This window comes from Solanum verrucosum, unplaced genomic scaffold (assembly GCF_900185275.1).
Source record: "Solanum verrucosum unplaced genomic scaffold, falcon-dt-bn FXZP01000120.1, whole genome shotgun sequence".
Taxonomy (NCBI): domain Eukaryota; kingdom Viridiplantae; phylum Streptophyta; class Magnoliopsida; order Solanales; family Solanaceae; genus Solanum; species Solanum verrucosum.
Window position 1 is genome coordinate 1797524 of NW_026020714.1, and position 20058 is coordinate 1817581.

The 20058-nt window shown below is 32.2% G+C and overlaps 2 pseudogenes; both read left to right on the top strand.

Annotated features, from left to right (window-relative positions):
- Positions 1-326: 326 nt before the first annotated feature.
- LOC125812518 (phospholipase D alpha 1-like) lies at positions 327-2799 on the top strand (annotated as a pseudogene).
- Positions 2800-11670: 8871 nt separating this feature from the next.
- On the top strand, positions 11671-13938 carry LOC125812519 (ethylene-responsive transcription factor ERF118-like; annotated as a pseudogene).
- The last annotated feature ends 6120 nt before the right edge of the window (positions 13939-20058 follow it).

Genomic DNA, 20058 nt, shown 5'->3' on the forward strand with positions numbered 1-20058 from the left:
ATATCACTCGTTTTGATTCAACATTTATTAGCATAACATATAGCAGAGTAGTGGTAGTTAATTGGAAAAATTAGAAATGATAGACAATGGCTCATGCAAAGTACTATCACAAATATCAATTTCAATCACATATGAGAAATGAAAGGAGCTTTAGTGGCAATAGAAATCAAAGAAACAGAACTATGTACTCAAAAACCAAATAAAGAAAACACAAAAGGGAGGAAGGAAGCATGGAGAAAATGAAATATTTCCTGTCAAAAGTTCGAAGGAACAGATCAAATGAAGTAGTGCATAACCAAATAATAGCTATGGTTTAAGCAAGTTCCATGGAAAAGCCTATAGTGAGTTATTGCAGCAAACAGGAGAAACAGAGAAAAGGTGAATGACAAATTAAAAGACAGTAATGCGTAAAGCAAGAGAGTAATTGTGTTGGGGTTTATTTGCCCTGATTTCTTACCATAAATAAGTTTTCCTTTTAGGAAAAGGTTTTAATATTTTGAGTAGTCCTTTTCTTGTTGGAAAGGTTTTAGGACTCTATAACTATAGGCTTGTTCCTTCTAACTTAATCAGCATTCACAATGTAGTCTTAAGGGCTTTGAGAGTTTTGGTTAGGGGAGAATTTGTGGGACACAAGCTTGATACGTTATCACTTGTGTGAACCTCCCATGTGTTCCGAGGGAATTGGTAGAGGTTGTTTCTCTCTATATTTTGTACTCTCATATTTATAGTGGATTGCTCATCTCCTTTGTGGAAGTAGGTCGATTGACCGAACCACGTTAAATTTGTCTCTTATGGTGTGTTTCTCGTTTGTCTTCTTACTCGTGGTCTTTCAAGGTTTGCTTTGCTAGCTTCCGCATTACACCTGTTTATTTTGGTCCTAACAAATTGGTCTAGAGGCATTACCTTCCCTGCATTTGGAGGAGTCCTGTATACGTTTTTCAAGGACAGACAGGGGTGTCAAGTTACACTTAACTCCGATGCAGACATTTCAGACGATATCAGAAATTATCTCAAGTCACAAGGACTTTTCGAATCTCAGAGATGTTGGGAAGACATTTTTGATGCAATCAACAATGTAAAGCATATGATTTATATAGCCGGCTGGTCAGTGTACACAAAAATTACCTTGATAAGAAATCCAAAAAGGCCAAAGGTAGGCGGAGAACTTACTCTCGAGGAGCTCCTGAAAAAGAAAGCAAGTGAAGGAGTTAATGTTCTATTGCTAGTTTGGGATAATATAACTTCAGATGAGGTATTAAAAAGAGAATTGGTCAACTCATGATCAAGAAAGCACAGATTATTTTAAGAAAACAGATGTCCACTGTTGTTTATGTTTGCGTAATGTTGATAGTGGAAAGACAATGATTCAGGGGTTTCAAGTTGGTACAATGTTTACTCATCACAAAAGACGATTGTTGTAGACACTGAAATTCCAAGAGGAATGTCACATAAAAGTATGATAGTAAGTTTTCTTGGTGGTATTGATCTTTGTGATGGTCGATATGATACTCGAGATCACTCATTATTCAGGACATTGGACACAGTACATAAGCAAGATTTCTATCAGCCTAGCTGTCCAGGCTCTTCAATCGCGAAAGGTGGTCCAAGAGAGCCTTGGGGTGACATTCACTGTAGGCTAGAAGGGCCCGTTGTGTGGAATGTCTTGTATAATTTTGAGCAAAGGTGGAGGAAGCAGATTGGAAATAGATTTATCTACTCAATGAATGAGATTGATAAGTTTATTATTCGTCCAACGAAAGTTACAACATCAAGGGATAGAGAAACCTGGAATGTTCAAATATTTTGGTCTATCGATGGTGGTGCTGTTACTGACTTCCCTGTAAACCCCGAATAAGCTTTTGAGGTAGGCCTTGTTTCTGGAAAAAACGTCGTCATTGATCAAAGTATCCACGATGCATACATTAGTGCCATTCATCGAGCTAAGAATTTCATTTACATTGAAAACCAATACTTTATTGGAAGTTTCTATGATTGGAAGCCTGCAAATGATATCAAGCTCCGGAGCTTTGCATCTTTATCCCAAAGGAGATCTCACTCAAGATTGTGAGCAAGATTCAAGCAGAGGAGAGATTTACGGTCTACATTGTTCTTCCGATGTGGCCAGAAGGTATACCAGAAAGTGATTCTGTTCAGGCAATTCTAGACTAGCAAAAAGGACACTGGAAATGATGTACATAGACATATGCAATGCCATTAAGACCAAGGGAAATACTATTGCTTATCCTAGAGAGTACTTGACATTCTTCTGTCTTGGAAACCGCGAAGTCAAAAAGCCTAAAGAATACAAACCTCCTCAAAAACCAGTTCCTGATACTAATTATGCAAGTGCTCAAGAATTCAGGCGCTTTATGATTTACGTTCATTCAAAAATGATGATCGGTGAGTAAACAATTTTAATTTTTTTTGTCTTACTTTCCTTTTTAATCTGTTTCACAAAGAATGTCTCTTCCTTTTCTGACAACTCTTCAATTCTAATTTTCCACGACATGTTAAGTGGTACATTCTACACATCTTTAGCCTAAGACCACAAGATTCAAGTCTTGTTTACTTTCTTAAACTCGGTGTCAAATCAGAAACCAGATAAACAAATAGAAACGAAGGGAGTACCAATTTTATCTCTATTGATCATTTTGATCAAACTAATGTTTGCTTCTTTTGTTCTTTCTTGAAGTTGTTGACGCATGCATTATAATTGGATCTGCTAACATCAATCAAAGGTCAATGGATGGGGCAAGAGATTCTGAGATTGCTATAGGTTTTGTTCAACATTCTCACTAATTACACTAATTTACGTAGTCTGGTCGTCCCTAATCAAGAGGTGCAAGTAAGAATATCTGGTTTTCTTTTAGGTAATCCTACATTTAGCTACACTTGTACTTGTTGGTAGTTGATACTTTGAAAATTTTTCTTTCAAGACTTTGATGGAAAGTGAGCATTTGTATAGTTGACTCTAACTTGCTTGAGATTGAGGCACAATTGTCATTTTTATCGACCCTGCATTTAGTTGCTCTAGTCCTACACTGTGAATTCAGAAATTGGACTTCATTATGTTAGTCAAACTTGTAACTCCACCTTTGTGCATAAACCATAGTTGGTCCTAGTTAAGCAAACAAATGACCTCATTGAACTTCACAAAGCATGTATGATAGCTATTGAATTAATTCTCAAGAACCCCGTTGACAATGTCAAGGAGTTTTCTTAAGCAAAAAACTGTGAACCTGATTGTATATGGGTTTCATCAGTCAACATTGATTTACAACATGTCACTATTACACTCGAGAAGAATCTACATATCCTAAGTCCTTATCTGTGCCTTATGTAAATTTTTGTTAACTATTGAATTAATTCTCAAGAACCTCGAACGATAATACATTTTTAGTAACATTCAATGAGAATCTCAGTACACCAAAACCATCCAAAGAATAAGTGTTACAACAATTGATTTCACATTCTCTAGGGGATCCAAAAACATAAAGGCAATAGGAAATCATAATGATAATACTACACATATATTGATCACAAATATGGTTCAGTAAAAGTAAACAGTGTACCTTAGCTTGTAAATATCCTAGCTTGTAGATCAAAATCTCAAAAAACATCTGTGAAAAATGAAAAAAATACAGTAATTTTTAGTTGACTCAGGTATATCATCAAACACTTTTGCTGAATCAATGTGCACAGCGTCATAGTGATTAGAATAATTTATATCGATGTCACATCATTAAAGAACAAAACTCGAATTGAAATGGTTACATGTGAATAAATAAATAAAATCATAAATCGTGGATTCAACGGCATAAATGCCAAGCCAAAACTTCACTTCAAAATCTCATTCACCACTAGAGCTGTCAAAATGGGCTAGTCCAACCCAACCCAACCATAACGGGCTAGAGAGTTAAATGGGTTGGGATGGGCTGGCCCTTTTAATTAAAGGGCCTATAAAATAGCAACCCAACCCAACCCTAAGCGGGCCACGGGTTGGGACTAGTGGCTAGTGACACTCGTGGTCGGTGAAAGATGGCTAGAGTTCACCCTTGCACTTTTACAGTTTAAGCATTCACCTGTCGTGGCCGATTATAGATTGTATCCACTTTGTTTTTCTGTGATTGTGCTCTGAATCCATTGAGTAGGATTTTGTCGTGTGAAAGATTTTCCAAATCTTATAGATGTTGAATCCCCTTAAATGCGTCAAACAAGACAAGTTAGTTGTAGTTAATCTACTGTATATATTGGATGTGATTAAGAGTGGCACGAGAAACAGTACATAGCATTGTAGTTAGAAGACCGATTCAGAATTTGAAGGTTCCAGGTACCATTATTTTTAATATAAAGTAGCCACTAGTTATGGAGATTGAATAAGGGCATGCATCAATCAGTTCATTTTGTTTTGTGTTAATTCGATTCCATTTATAAAAAAAACTTGCTTCATAAATAAATACACTTCAATGGGCCAAAATAAATTTGGCACGATTCTTTGCAATTCTCTCAACCCAATTTTATCTTGAATAAATGAGAAAAATATATTTTTTTAATAAGCAATTACCCCTTTTTAATTTAAACACATTGTACTTAATTTCCACTAATTAATATTTCTATAAGAATAAATAAGAGCCAAATGCACTTTAATATCAACAAACAAGTAAAGATTAGAGGGATAGAAAGATTTTTTTAAAAAAATAAATTCACATAGAATTAAATTTTTAGCTACCTTTTCCGAAGGAATAAAAAAAAGGAAAAATATAATATATCTAGATAAATAAGCCTACTGTATAAATGTCATACTACTCCCACTTTCGTACGTAAATTCGCCCCTTATAGCTACTTGGAAAAATCAACAAAAAAGATAAATATAATGTCTCCATAGTTGTTATGTATGTTTACTTTAATTTCTAAAGGGTTGACTTGACTGGAATATGTTTAAACCAAATTAAAAGTTGGTCCCAAAGCTCGAAACTAAGGTTCCCTAAAAAGGACAAAGACTCAAAGTCTACTTTGTCCTGCTTTTAGGGCTCGTTTGATAGCTAGTAAAGTAACAAACTGTTCATGTATTCATTTCTATATAAGTTATTAATTTTTGGATATGTGTATTCCATGTGAATTTTTATAAATTTATTAGAACATAAAAATTCTATGAAAACATACATGTAATGAATAATAAAATACTAATTTGAGCCCAATTAAGAATACAGATTAAAGAAGTCTAGTAGGAGAAATACCAACAAAAAAAATTAGATAGGAAAAAATACAACGTACACATTCTTCTTAGAACTATAATCATGAAAATATTGATAAAAAAGAAATATAGAATTAGTACTGAATTTTTCAAGTTCTTGTCGACTCCTCCTATATAGCCTTCTTCATCGAGCCAAACTAAAGCATGAATCAAATAGTACAATCATATCATATATCATATATATAGATATATATTATTAAAAGTGGACGAAATTCCAAAGTACAAAGTTGGATTACGATTTTACCCCTATACTAAATTAAAATGTAATAAAATAATTATTCTAAACATAAATTAAATATATAATTAAATAGTTAAAATTACATAACAGGGGAGTAAAATGAAAAATTCAGCAGTCCTCAATTATTATGTGTTTGAACCTTACTCTCTTTGAACCTAAGTATTGATGTTGAAAGCCTGAAACTATTTTATAATCATATATTAGAAGTGTTCCAAAAACTAAACATAATAGTTAATTGCTATTATTGACGGCTAAGCTTTATTTGACCATGCCTATTTTGAGACTTATCTACAGGGCGATAGATTGAAAACATCGAAAAACACTTATAACGAACATGCATGTCCTCCCAATAATTTATTATATGCTTTTAATTTTTTTTTTAATTGGTTTTCATACGCGATACACGTGCAACGCACATGCCCAGAGCCTAGTTAAATAAACATAATTGGAACTACTATGACTTCAACCACCACCATTCACCAACCAAAATTAATTACAACTACGAATTTTTGACTTAGAAATGTTGTATATGTGGTCTCTATACGCCAATTAATATTCTTACAGACTTCTCTTTTCCCCCAGGGCCATCTATTATATGAAGCAATTGAAGTTGTAGATTTGTGATACTCCTTCCGTTCATGGGTACTTTTTATGTTACACAATTATTAAAAAAATATTAAAATTTCTAAGAAATAATAAGATACCCATTTTTAAGAAAATTTTATTATCTAATTTATATGCACACATAAGTTGTTTTAAATATTATCATAATTATGGTATTCTTCTAATATAAATGTTTTATAATAGACGGTAGACTTTAATAGTCTAAAAAAGCTCTTTCAGTAGAATTTCACCCAAGAATAGGAATGTGGATATGTAATTGACAACTTAAAATTTGATTGAAAGTTAGTAGGTGTGCTTCTTGGAATTGATTACTCCAAAGAAGTAATAGTAGATTTTTATTTGCTTAATTTGTGGTTCATTCATCTGTTGCATCTGTCGGTGGATGATAACATTAATTAACTCATAGGTATGTATTGACAAAAAATCACACCTTTGAATATGCATTTAAGATCCACAATAATAAATTTGACTAAAGTACTTACTAACTAAGCATAAGAAGATGACGAAAACTTTAAAAGCTCGAACGCTTGACCTATAGTGGTTCCAATGCTCCCTTTAACTTTTCTTTCTCCTTTAAGAATATAAATTGATTTAATATTATTTACTACTGTTGAGATAATATTTACAGGGTGATTTTTTTCTGCATTGTGTTGGATAGTTATATGTAGTACTATTTGATAAATAAGACAAACAATGTGTAGTAATTGTGTCAAGACTACTTGCAGAGACTTGGAATTGTGACGGTTAAGACCGATAAGGTATCAAACAAAATTGTATTATTACAAGTGATATGATTTTGTGTAGTACCTTTCATTTAAACTTTCTATGTGATGACTTGACTTAATAATTTGGAACTTTTGATATTTTTCAACAATCATTTGGATTCTTGTACATGTGCAATGACTCGTGCATTGACTTGAGAATATAAAGTTGACAATTCAAAATTAGAGCGAAAGTAATTAGGTGGGCTCCTAGGAATTGACTATTCAAAGCGACAACAGTAGATTTTTCTTTGCGTAATTTGTGGTTCATCATAATTACATCCATACATCACATTTGTTGGTGTTTCACCGTAGTTGTCCTTCTGAACTTAAATCCGTTCCACCAAAATTTAAAGTGATTTTTAACTAGATTTATTATTTACCTTCAAGTCAAGGTCTTTACATCAGGTAACACTCTTATCCTAACTAAACAAGTTTATTTATTTTTTGTTGAATTTTCGACTCAATTGTTTTTGTCTAGGCACATACATCACCATCCGCTCTAATAGACGATTCTTTTTTTCTCTAAAATTTAAATTGATTAAAGGAAAAATGATATGATATACCCTTCAACTGTATCATTTAGATTTTATATATCACTCGTTATAAAAGGGACTCATATATACCCCTACTGTTATACAAATAACTCGTATATACCCTTTTCCTTTAACAAAAGTGAAAAAAAAATAATTCTAAATTCTATACACCAGTTATTACTCTTATTTGACTAATTTAACATATTTGAATTTTTTACTTGAGATGTTTTTAACAAAATCTATACACCAATTAATACTCTTATAGACTCTTTCTTCTTATTTTATTCTCTAAGAATTTAAATTGATAAAGAACTTCTTCTTACTTGACTATTGTTAGATTAAATGATCTTCACACACATTGGGATGGTTACAGATTTTATTGCCAAAGCCTATACACCAATTATCACTCTTATAGACTTTTCTTTTTCCTTTTAAAAAGAAGCTAAGAGGTTACCCGGTGCACAAAGCATCCTGCGTTTGCAGGGTCTAAGAAGTTTAAACACGTGACCTAGACGTCACACATAGACAATTCAGTGTTGTTCCAAAGCTCCCTTCACTATTCTTTCTCTAAGAATTAATAACTATTTCTGACTATTAGACATAATATTCGCAAGGTGATTTTTTCTGCATTATGTCTGATAGTACTAATTTGACAAATGAGACTAATAATGCATAACAATGTGGGTCTGAACTACTAATTGTAGAGACTTGGGATTATGACGACGTTTCATGACTGATAATGTATCAAACAAAATTGTATTATTACAACTGTTTTCATAATAGTCTAAAAAAGATTATTCAATGGAATTTCTCCCGAAAATGTGATACGTAATTGACAACTCAAAAGTTGACTGATAGTGACTAGATGAGCTTCTTGGAATTGATTAGATGTAACAGATTTTTCTTTGCTTAATTTGTGGTTCACAATATACCTTATAATAATTACATTCAATCTATCACATCCGTTGGTGGTTCACAATATTCGTCTATCTGGACTTAATCCCACCAAAATTTGAACTGATTATCAAATGAATTTCTTTTTTTACCTTTTAGGTCGATGTCAATACACCAGTTAACACTCTTATTCTAACTAAACAAACTTTTTTTTTTTTTTTGAATTTTAGGCTTAAATGTTTTTGTTAAGGCGTATACATCACTTTATACTCTTATATAGTACTCTGTAACTCTGTAAGAACAGATTTTGTAAGTAGTTGAATTACAATTCCTGAATGTGATAAGTTTGCTGTTGTAGTTCAACTTTCTGGCGATCCAAGGATAAGAAAAATAAATTTAATACTAAATTTGTCAGTGAATCATCGGACGTTTCGTTTTAAATTACAACGGTAGTATCGTTTTGAATTCAGATGCCTGAACGTGACATAGAGAATGTTGGTTCAGTTCTTAGTAACGATCTTGAGCTAGGAAATAAATATTGTGGGAATTATTCATTGATTGTGACGATGAAGTACTTACTAACTAAGCATGTTAAACTTAAACTTGTGCCTTATGTTGAACAAAGTTGGCTAGTTTTACGCCCAATGAGATAGGCGTTTTCGTGATCAATTTAAAAAAATTACAGATTTGCATTCCCTTATTTAAAAGTAGAAGGAAAAGGGAAAAGGTTGTTCATGAAGCGCAATTCCCTCCTAGTTGGAAATGTGCGCAACCATTTCAAAAGAATCACGATGGACAAAGCAGAGTTGTGTAGTTGCAGAGTTGCAATCCATAGAGATATGAGATCTTTTATATTTTACATGTAAATGTTATCACCTGTGTGGCTGTCCAAGTCGAAATTTCTGGTGTCCACAAAGTGATTTTATCAAAAACAACGTTAGTGATTTGGAACTTTTGATATTTTCTGCAATCATTTGGATTCTTGTGGAATGACTCGTGCACTGACTTGAGAATATAAAGTTGCCAATTCAAAATTTAAGTGAAAGTGACTAGGTGGGCTCCACAGAATTGATTGCTCCAAAGTAACAATAGTAGACTTTTCTTTGCTTAATTTATGGTTCACAATATACCTCATCAAAATTACATTCATCGATTACATCCGTTGATGGTTCATTGTATTTTCATGTCTGGACTTAAATCAGTTCCAACAAAATTTGAAGCGATTTTCGACTGAATTTATTATTTACCTTTAAGTCAAGGTCTTTGCACCAATTAACACTCTTATCCTAACTAAACAAGCTTTTTCAATTTTTAACTTAATTGTTTTGTCAAGGCCCATATATCACCATCTACTCTTATAGACTATTCTCTTTTTTTTCTCTAAAAATTTAAATTGATTAAAGGGAAAAAGGTCTGATATACCCCTCAATTTTATTATTTAGATCTTATATATCACTCGTTATAAAAGTGGCTCATATATACTTATAATGTTAAACAACTAACTCATCTATACTTTTTTCCTCAATTTTTTAATTTTTTTGTAAAAATAAATGAATATTCATTACGTGGTATATTTGATCCTTCTCACACAGTTTTTTTACTTTTTTGATTCAACGACTAATTTGAATTATTATTTATTGGTAATATTTATTTTGAATAAAATTTCTTGTAAAATTTATCATAGATACCCCCAAAAAAAATTATAGATACAAAAAATAAATTACAATATATAGCCACAAAAAATTTATTTTTTTCCATTTAATTTTTTCTCTTTTTTCCATTCACAGTTCTTTCTTTATTTCTCATATTTTTACACAAAAGAATGAAAGAAAAAATAAAGTAAGTTAAAACAATCATGTGAGAGAAGTATCATAATTCATAAATACCCCTACATATTTTTTTCTAAAACTAAGGGCAAAGGGGCAAATATACCTCTCAACTTTGTGATTTTAGAGCAGATATACCTCTCGTTAAAACAAAATGGTGCATATATACCCCTGTCATCTAACAAATGGTGAATATATACCCATCTCCACTAAATGGTGTACATTTATGTCACGCCCCGAGCCTACACCCTGGGCGGGACCGGCACCCGGAGACTATTTCTGGCCCCAAGCGAACCCTTGGCCTGGCTTTCTTAACTCAGCGGAAACCTAACTCACAGAATAGTCCAAAGCAATGCAATATTGCAAAACAACTTAACTTATAAAAATTATGGCCATAAGGCAACCCAAATCTCAAAATAGGATATTTACATATATACATAGATAAGAGACTCAAAACCAGCTGACTGACTGTCTGTCTATGAAGCCTCTAAAATACTGAGATGGATGTTGGGACAGACCCCGCAACATCCTAATAAAACAAAAACTAAGAACACAAAATAATTGAGTCCTCCGGAATGCAAGGAGGCTCACCACTGACTCTGGAGTGCTCAGCTGGATCAACGACGTATAGGATGTTGATCCGGGGTACCTGAATCTGCATCATCAAACGATGCAGGCCAACTGGCATCAGTACATGAAATGTACGAGTATGCAAGGTGGAAAACTAAGCAACAAAGGCTAGAAGGAAATCTGAAAGAAACTAAACAACTTACCTGGCTCAACTCAACTCAACCTGACTGACTTCTTTCAATATAAGGCAATTCAAAACAAGTGCGATATAAAGAAAGACTGTTTAAAACATGTTATAAACTCTGTGTGTATACAAAGATACAATAAGCCTGAAATGTATATAGAAATACAATGAACTGATGTATATAAAAATACAATAATCTCTGTGTATGAAAATACAATAACTGCTGTGGGAGTTTCTCTAACCGACACCATCACATAAGAGCTATAGTGATGATACAGCGATCGACCTCACGCTGCCAGAGCATCTTATACCCGGCCAAAGGTACAAGACCTGAACTGCCTAATGGATCCACTAGTCTAATCTGAAAAGGATTAATCTAAAAAACATGATCCTTTTTCTACCCATGGTGGCTAACATGGTTCTATGGGGGCTATGGGTTCTTTGAACGCTCCCCCAATTCGGTGCTCGATACTACTCCCAAAAATGTACTGGCTCTTATGTTTTTAAAACATATTTATTCCTGCTGATATGAGATAATTACTCAAAAACTAGCCCGAAGGCCCCTTTGGAAATCTCAGTTTCCAACCTTATTCAAATGTAAAGACATTTCTTTAAAACTTCTTTGGGAATACATAGTTCCCTAATAACTTTGAGAAACGAACTCAACTTTAAACTCATGACTTAACTTGAAACTGAGACTCTTACTCGACCTGAAACTTGAGACTCTTTTTCATGACTTCTGACCTCACTTGACCTGGAACTATCTTTCCTTGAATCGGAATTATGAATTCAAGGTATTCGATCACATGTTAAGGAGGGATCCTTGAACGCTTAGACGTACTTTGGAGTGTCGGAAACAACTATAAATCATAGGTATAATACTTTGGAACTTGCTTGAGAAAGTGAGAAAAGGAATGGGGAAACTTGGCTGAGACTTCAGATTTTCTGGTGACACAAGTGGCACTTACGGACGCCATCGACGGACCGTAGATGGACTTACGGTCCGTTCTGCAGGTCCGTAGATCGCGTCAGAGATTTTCCCCAGAATTCATTTAAGAAAAATGACTAAGTGTTGACCTACGGTCCTGACTTACGGTCCGTAGGTCAGACCACGGGTCGTAGGTCGTGACCGTAGATCGATGCCCCAAAAACCCAACTTCTGTTCCGATCGACGGTTGACCAGTACGGACCGTCGATCGATCTACGGTCCGTAGGTCAGTCCCGTAGATGGGGATCGACAGCCCAGAAATTGCTGCAAATTGATGGTGAATCAACTCTCAAGGGTCATAACTCTAAGAATCGTAATTCCCTCAACATACAATAGGATTTCAACGAAAATATACGACCCAATCATGTCTCACAACGAACAATAATTTCAACAACACCACCAACAACATCAAACAACTAACAACTTCAACACTTCCAGTGGTTTCATTAACATACTGAATTAAAAAACAAATTCTTTAAAGTGGTTTTAAAAATTCAAAAAGACCACGTGGCTTAAAAATTACCTTATTCATTTTCATGCACCCAAACCCGACCAAATTTTAAATATAACACACAATTCTTCATTTATTCAAACCCGATCCAAACTCATTTTATGATTGAGTAGAAAAGAAATTGGGTTTTTTTTTCTCATTTGGGTCGAGTCTAGAGGTATGAAAAAGAGGCGAGATAATTTCTGAATGCCACGTGATATTTTTTAAATTAAAAAAACCAGTATTATAATTTTTTTCAACTAAGTAAATGTGCGTGTGCGTGCATGTGTTTGTATTATCTAGGGAAAAGGGTCAAAAATACCCCTCAACTTTGTTTTATTGGTTGACTATGCCCTTACCGTTAAAATGAAGTTATTTTTACCCCTACCGTTACCAAACTTGTCATATGTACCCCTCTTTTAACGGAAAACCCTAAATTGACAAAAAACATCCAATTTCAATTGAAATTACCTGATTTGATCATTTTGACCCACATTCGAATCCAACCAACAAAACAAAAGTCATATCAAATTAAATCCCAAAATCAATTTCTTCTCCATCTTCTTCCTTGCTGAATAAAAAAAATATTTTCATCTCTTTACTCCTTAAAAACTTCATACATTTGCAACAACATATATTCTTGTGGATTCATCAGATTGTTGATTCAATTTCCTTACTTTAACATAATTGATCTTCATTAGAACCAGGCAAATATCTTCATTAGAATCTACCACTACCGGTAATGGTACCAAAAATTTTCACAGTAAACAGGTTACATCGCGCTTCTTTCTTCAAGAAGTAATTGAAATCCAGCGGAAAATAAGAGTAAAAATTTCAGACCCAAATGCTACAGAGTCATCTTCAGATGATAAAAAACAGGAAAAAGGACCAAAGATTATTGTTCATGAGATTATTCAAAAAAAAAAGAAGGTAAAGAATCAATCTTTTTTACTAAACAGCAAAAACCCATTAAATTTTTATCAATTTTCTGGTAAATTGCCTCCTCCTAGGGTTCGAAAAAGAAAATTTCAGAAACAGGATATTTATGCAAAATCTGGAAATTCGCTATTAATGGTGGATTGTCAGACCTCGGATTCATCGAATGTAAAGATTCGTTTTTCACAAAAAAAAAAACAGAAGCCCTTTAAGTTTTGATCAATCTTCTGGTAAATTGCCTCCTATGGTTCGAAAAAGAAAATCAGAAAATTGCTACTGAGATTAGAGACCCATTTAGCAAGAAAACAATTTGGTTGGGTACTTTTAATACTGCTGAAGAAGCTTCTGAGGTTTATCAATCTATGAAATTTGAGTTGCAGGAGAAGTTGGAAAAGGCTAAAAATGCAAATGTGGAAAAGGTTATTTCTGTAAAATTTGAACTTGGGTCTTCTTGTTTGAGTGATCCGCCATTAATGGCTGATTCTCAAAATACAGATTCATCAAAGGGTCTTCTTCTTCGAGTGATCCACCATTAATGGCTAATTCTCAAAATACAGATTAATTAAATGAGTCTGATGATAGATTGAAAAAGGCTAATTGTTTGGGTTACTTGTGTGTTGGGTCGGGTGCCGGTTAGAATGGGGATGATGGTATTTTTTTCATTTTCAGGTAATTTATTCTGATTTGGGGTTTTCCGTTAAAAGAGGGGTATATATGACAAGTTTGGTAACGACAGGGGTAAAAATAACTTCATTTTAACGGTAAGGGCATAGTTAATCAATAAAACAAAGTTGAAGGGTATTTTTGACCCTTTTCCCTATTATCTAATTTATATGCACACATAATTTGTTTTAAATATTATCATAGTTATGGTATTCTTCTAATATAAATGTTTATATTAGACGGTAGATTTTAATAGCCAAAAAAAGTTCTTCCAGTAGAATTTCACCCAAAAATGGTAATGTGGGATATTTAATTGACAACTTAAAATTTGAATGAAAGTTAGTTGGTGTGCTTCTAGGAATTGACTACTCCAAAGAAGAAGTAGTAGATTTTTCTTTGTTTAATTTGTGGTTCATTCATCTGCCACATCCGTTGGTGGATGATAACATTAATTAATTCATAGGTATGTATTGACAAAAATCACACCTTTGAAAATGCATATATGATCCACAACAATAATTTGACTGAAAAAACAAACTAGATTTTTTTTAATAAAAAAATTCAGTCTATTAATGAAAAGGGTAAATGTATACCATTTATTAGGTAACGAGGGTATATACTCGTGCATTAACTTGAGAATATGTAAATTTATTAGAACTATTAGAGTATAAGTTTGATCATCATCAAGTTAATATACAATCAGATGCATAAACCAAATAACAATTTTATCATAACAAATCAGTCTACAGCTAACGCTTGACCTATAGTTCACATAGAGCAACTTACAGTGGTTCTAAAGCTCCCTTTCACTTTTCTTTCTCCTTTAAGAATATAAATTGATTTTGATAATTGTTTCCTACTGTTGAGATAATATTCACAGGGTGATTTTTTCTGTATTGTGTTAGATAGTTATGTGTAGTACTATTTGATAAATAAGATTAACAATGCGTAATAATTGTGTCACGACTACTTGCATAGACTTGGAATTGTGACGTTTTAAACCCATAAGGTATCAAAAAAAAATTGTATTATTACAAGTTATATGATTTTGTGTAGTATCTTTCAATTGAACTTTCTATGTGATGACTTGACTTAATAATTTGGAACTTTTGATATTTTTCAACAATCATTTGGATTCTTGTGCAATGACTTGAGAATATAAAGTTGGTAATTCAAAATTTGACTAAAAGTGACTAGGTGGGCTCCTCAGAATTGACTACTCAAAGTGACAATAGTAGATTTTTCTTTTCTTAATTTGTGGTTCATCAAAATTACATCCATACATCACATTCATTGGTGTTTCACCGTATTTGTCTTTCTGGACTTAAATCATTTCCACCAAAATTTAAAGTGATTTGTGACTAGATTTATTATTTAACTTTAAGTCAAGGTCTTTATAGTTGTTAACACTCTTATCTAAATATTGATTAAAGGAAAAATAACTTGATATACCCTTTAATTGTATCATTTAGATTTTATATATCACTCGTTATAAAAGTGACTCATATATACCCCTATTTTTACACAAATAACTCATATATACCCTTTTTCTTTACCGGAAGTGAAAAAATTAAATTTAAATTATTTTTTAAAACTTATAGATAAAAAAGTATTCTTGTAGGGGTATAGAAATTTAATAACTATTTCTTACTATTAGACATAATATTCTCAAGGTGAATTTTTCTGCAATATGTCTGATAGTACTAATTTGACAAATGAGATTATAATGCATAACAATGTGGGTCTGAACTACTTGTAGAGACCTGGGATTATGACGTTTTAAGACTGATAATGTATCAAACAAAATTGTATTATTACAATTGTTTTCATAATAGTCTAAAAAAGATTATTCAATGGAATTTCACCAAAAAATGTGATACGTAATTGACGACTCAAAAGTTGACTAGTAAGCTTCTTGGAATTGATTAGCTGTAGTAGATTTTTCTTTGCTTAATTTGTGGTTCACTATATACCTCATCAAAATTGAACTGATTATCAATGAATTTCTTTTTTTACCTTTTAAGTTGATGTCTATACACCAGTTAACACTCTTATTCTATCTAAACAAACTTCTCTTTTTTTTTTTTTGAATTTTAGGCCTAACTGTTTTTGTCAATGCCCATACATCACGTAAGTACAGATTCTGTAAGTAGTTGAATTACAATTCCTGAATGTTTGTTGTTATAGTTCAACTTTCTGGTGATCCAAGGATATGAAAAATAAATTGCCTTATGTTGTTGATGGACAATCATTTGAACAGAGTTGGCTAGTTTTACGCACAATGAGAATCGGCGTTTTCGTGATCCATTTAAAAAAATTGCGTATTTAAAAGTAGAAGGAAAAGGGAAAAGGTTGTTCATGAAGCACGATTCCCTCACAGCTGGAAATATAGTCATGGATACATGTGTTTGAGAAAATTTTAAATACAAATGAAAAGAAAAAAAATTACGCGTGTTTGAGAAAGTTTTAAATACAAGGTAAAATAAAAAAAAAAACATAGTATGTATATTAACTTACTTTATATATCAGGCAAAGAAAATAAAAATAATATTCTTTTTGAAAAAAAGCATATATACGTACATGTGGTGTCACGTGTATAACACTGCAACTAATTGAATTGAGTTGCGGCTCAACGTCAACATATAAGGTGCAAAAATATAGAGCAAAAAAGTTTTTTTTTTTTTTTTTAGGGGGGGGGGGGATAGGGGTAATAGAAACCCTGTAAATATAGCGCGTGTCTTTAAATTTTGGTCATAATTCAAGGGGTATTTGTGGCTTTTCCTAATTTAGATTGATTGGATAATTGTCCCCAATTGTTAAAGCTAATATTCTCAAGTCATTCTTGTGCAATGACTTGTGCATTGACTTGAGATTTCTCTTATTAGTTTAATTGTAATAAGTGTTTATTACCTCAAATATTTACTTAATTCATTTTTGGAAATTGCAGGTTTCAAGAGAAGCAAATTAAAGCCTTCAAGTCAAGGTCTTTACACAAGTTAACACTGTTATCCTAACTAAATAAGTTTTTTCTTATTGAATTTTCAACTTAATCGTTTCGTCAAGGCCAAAACATCAACACCTACTCTTACAAGACTTTTCTTTTTTGCTCTCAAAACTTAAATTCGTTGAAGAGAAAAGGATAATTTTATATACCCCTCAACTTTATTATTTAGATTTTATTTACCCCTCATTATAAATGTGGATCATATATACCCCTACGGTTACTCAAATGACTCATATATACTTTTTTTCTCTAATGGAAGTGAAAATATTAATTCTAAATTAAAATATTTCGATACAAGGTAAAAAAAATATGTATTGACTTAATTTAAATACAAGATAAAGAAAATAAGAATATTTTTTTTTAAAAATAAATTAGTTTTATTTTTTAAATAATTAAATATATATATACACACACACACACGTGGCAGGTGAGTGTGTACAAACACAACCAACTTGGGTGGTTGACGGTACCACATCACTCGTCAGCACAAAAGGTGCACAAAAATACGAAAAAAATGTGTCCAGGGGTAATAGGACCCTAGTTAAGTTTAGGTGTGTCTCTGAAATTTCGGTTATAGTCTAAGGGGTACTTGTGCCCTATCCCTTTATAAACAAACAACTTAATCTTAAAAATTATGCAATGAATATAAATTTGAATATGAAAAATCAATTCCAGCGTAACTTGTATTCAAATCAAATGACCCCTAACAATCTTCTTAAAAATTCGCGTGTCTTTCTTCATTCCCTTAGCGATCTAGTTTGAAATGACTTACTTGAACTTGCAAGAGCGTAAAAGATTCACGAGTGAGTTGTATGTGACACAACCCTCTAAAACTACATCAAATATCATATATATATATATATATATATATATATATATAAAGAGAACCCTAGGCCCGCCTACGTGGCGCAACCACAAACCAGAATTTTCTTTTAATTTATTTATTTCCAATACTAGTCTTCCCTTTTCATGAAAAGTTGTGACTTTTATGAAAAATTGTAACTTTTTTGAAAACTTGTGACTTTTAGGAAGAGCTGCGACTTTTATATCAAAAGTTGTGACTTTTATGAAGAGTTGCGACTTTTATGAAAAATTGTGACTTTTATGAAAGGTTGTGACCTTTCCGAAGGGTTGTAACTTTTCCAAAGAGTTGTGACCTTTCCGATAAGGTACAATAAATATTTGTTCACACTACCCTTTGTTGCTATAAATAGAGGGATTTCCTGCCACAATTATTTGTAGGTGTTTTTCCGCTGTAGGGTAGTCGAATTCAAATACATTAATTAAACTTCTTATGAAGTTTGTTTCATTCCTCAAAGTTTTTGTCCTCCTATTTCATGAAGCTTAGTGATTCATGTAATTATGACAATTTCTTTTTGTTATTTTGGTGACTTTTTTTTTTTAACTCTGTTAAAATTTTCAGCAAAGATGATTGAAAATTGATCTTCTCTTTTGTCCCTTTCTACAGGTTTCTTCGTATAAACAAAGAATATTGATTTTGATTGCAATGCGACATTACTACTCTTGCACCTCTCATTCAACAACTCCTAACGTTTTTGAAATGGTTGAATTCATTATATTTGGTTCTTTAACAAAACTTTTATTTCTACCACTACTATTTGTAGGTTTTTTTGCTATAGGGGAGTCGAATTCAAGTACATTAATTAAACTTCTTATGAAGTGTATTTCATTCCTCGAAGTTTTCTTTCTCATATTAAATGAAGCTTAATCTTTTACTGTAAATCATAGTGATTTATGTATCTATTGCAATTTTTATTTGCTATTTTGGTTTTTTTTCTAAACTCTGTTAAAAATTTCAGTGAGGATGATTGAAAATTTACCTTCTCTTTTGTCCCTTTCTGTAGGGTTTTTCATTTACTTTGTGGGAAAATTTCTTGTGGGTTGTGCTATATTTTATAGCATACAACAACAACAAGTATGTGATAACTAATACGGAACCAATGATGAAGTTACAAAACAAATTGCTTTCTTGCTTTGCCACAGTTAATATACTATTTTGATTGTTTTTTCTTAGGTACAAACAATTTTTATATCATTGCACTCTTCCTAGAATATTAGTATAGGCACAATTAGGCCACTTCTTTTGTCGCAAGTTAAGTAATTTGTCATATTTCTTCGTCTCTTCTTTTTGGGCATAATAAGAGATCAAGTTTTCTTGAAACAAACAAATGTCCAGAATACACTATAACAAAAATAATTTTTATCAGCAATAAATATGAACATTAACGAAAAGTGCTAGAGGCGTTACTGACATTAATTAATTGTCATTAGATTCAATGTTGCTATAAACTTTAGGGATATTTATAGAGAGTACCAATTGCCTCTGAAAATATATATTTAGCGACAATTAAGCTATTAATTGTCATTAAAGATCATTTTTACTGTAGTGATGACTCTTTATTTTGATAAACTTTTTTTTTTTTTTAAATAAAGAAGTAGGAACTCTTTCTTTTGGATTATTTCAATTAAATTTGTGAACTGTAAACTTGGATACAACTCGATACACTATCTTTTTGAAAAATATGTTAAGCAATATGCTTTTTTCTTCAAAGTAAGGTTGTCTTTATTATTATTTGTGGATATTTCTGAGTTCAAATGCTCACAAAATTATTCTATGAGATTTTAAGATGTTATGTGTCAAAATTTGATTTAGAATATCCAGTTGTGAACAGTTTCATTTAGACCAAAATAAGTTGGGGCCGGTGATATGAAACCTAAGCAATAGTAATGACTACTCTGAGACAATGAGGAAAAACATTTATGATAATAACAATTTTAGGGTCATTTTTAACATGTATATGATACGTCATACTTTAATAAAAACATATTGATTGAGGTTCATAAGAAAGGAGTTGAAGGTCTTCCATTTGAGTTTAGTTAATTATGTTGTATGGACGTGAAATTCCACTTACTTTTCGGAATTTAGCAAATTTTATTACTTTTGACCAACTATTTCTTTGGAGATTTTCTTAGACTTCTTTTTTACAATTAAAATCTCTCTATGACTCATAATTTTTCTATAACAAAAAATTAAAAAATATAGCATTTAAGATTTTGGAGGAACGCTTT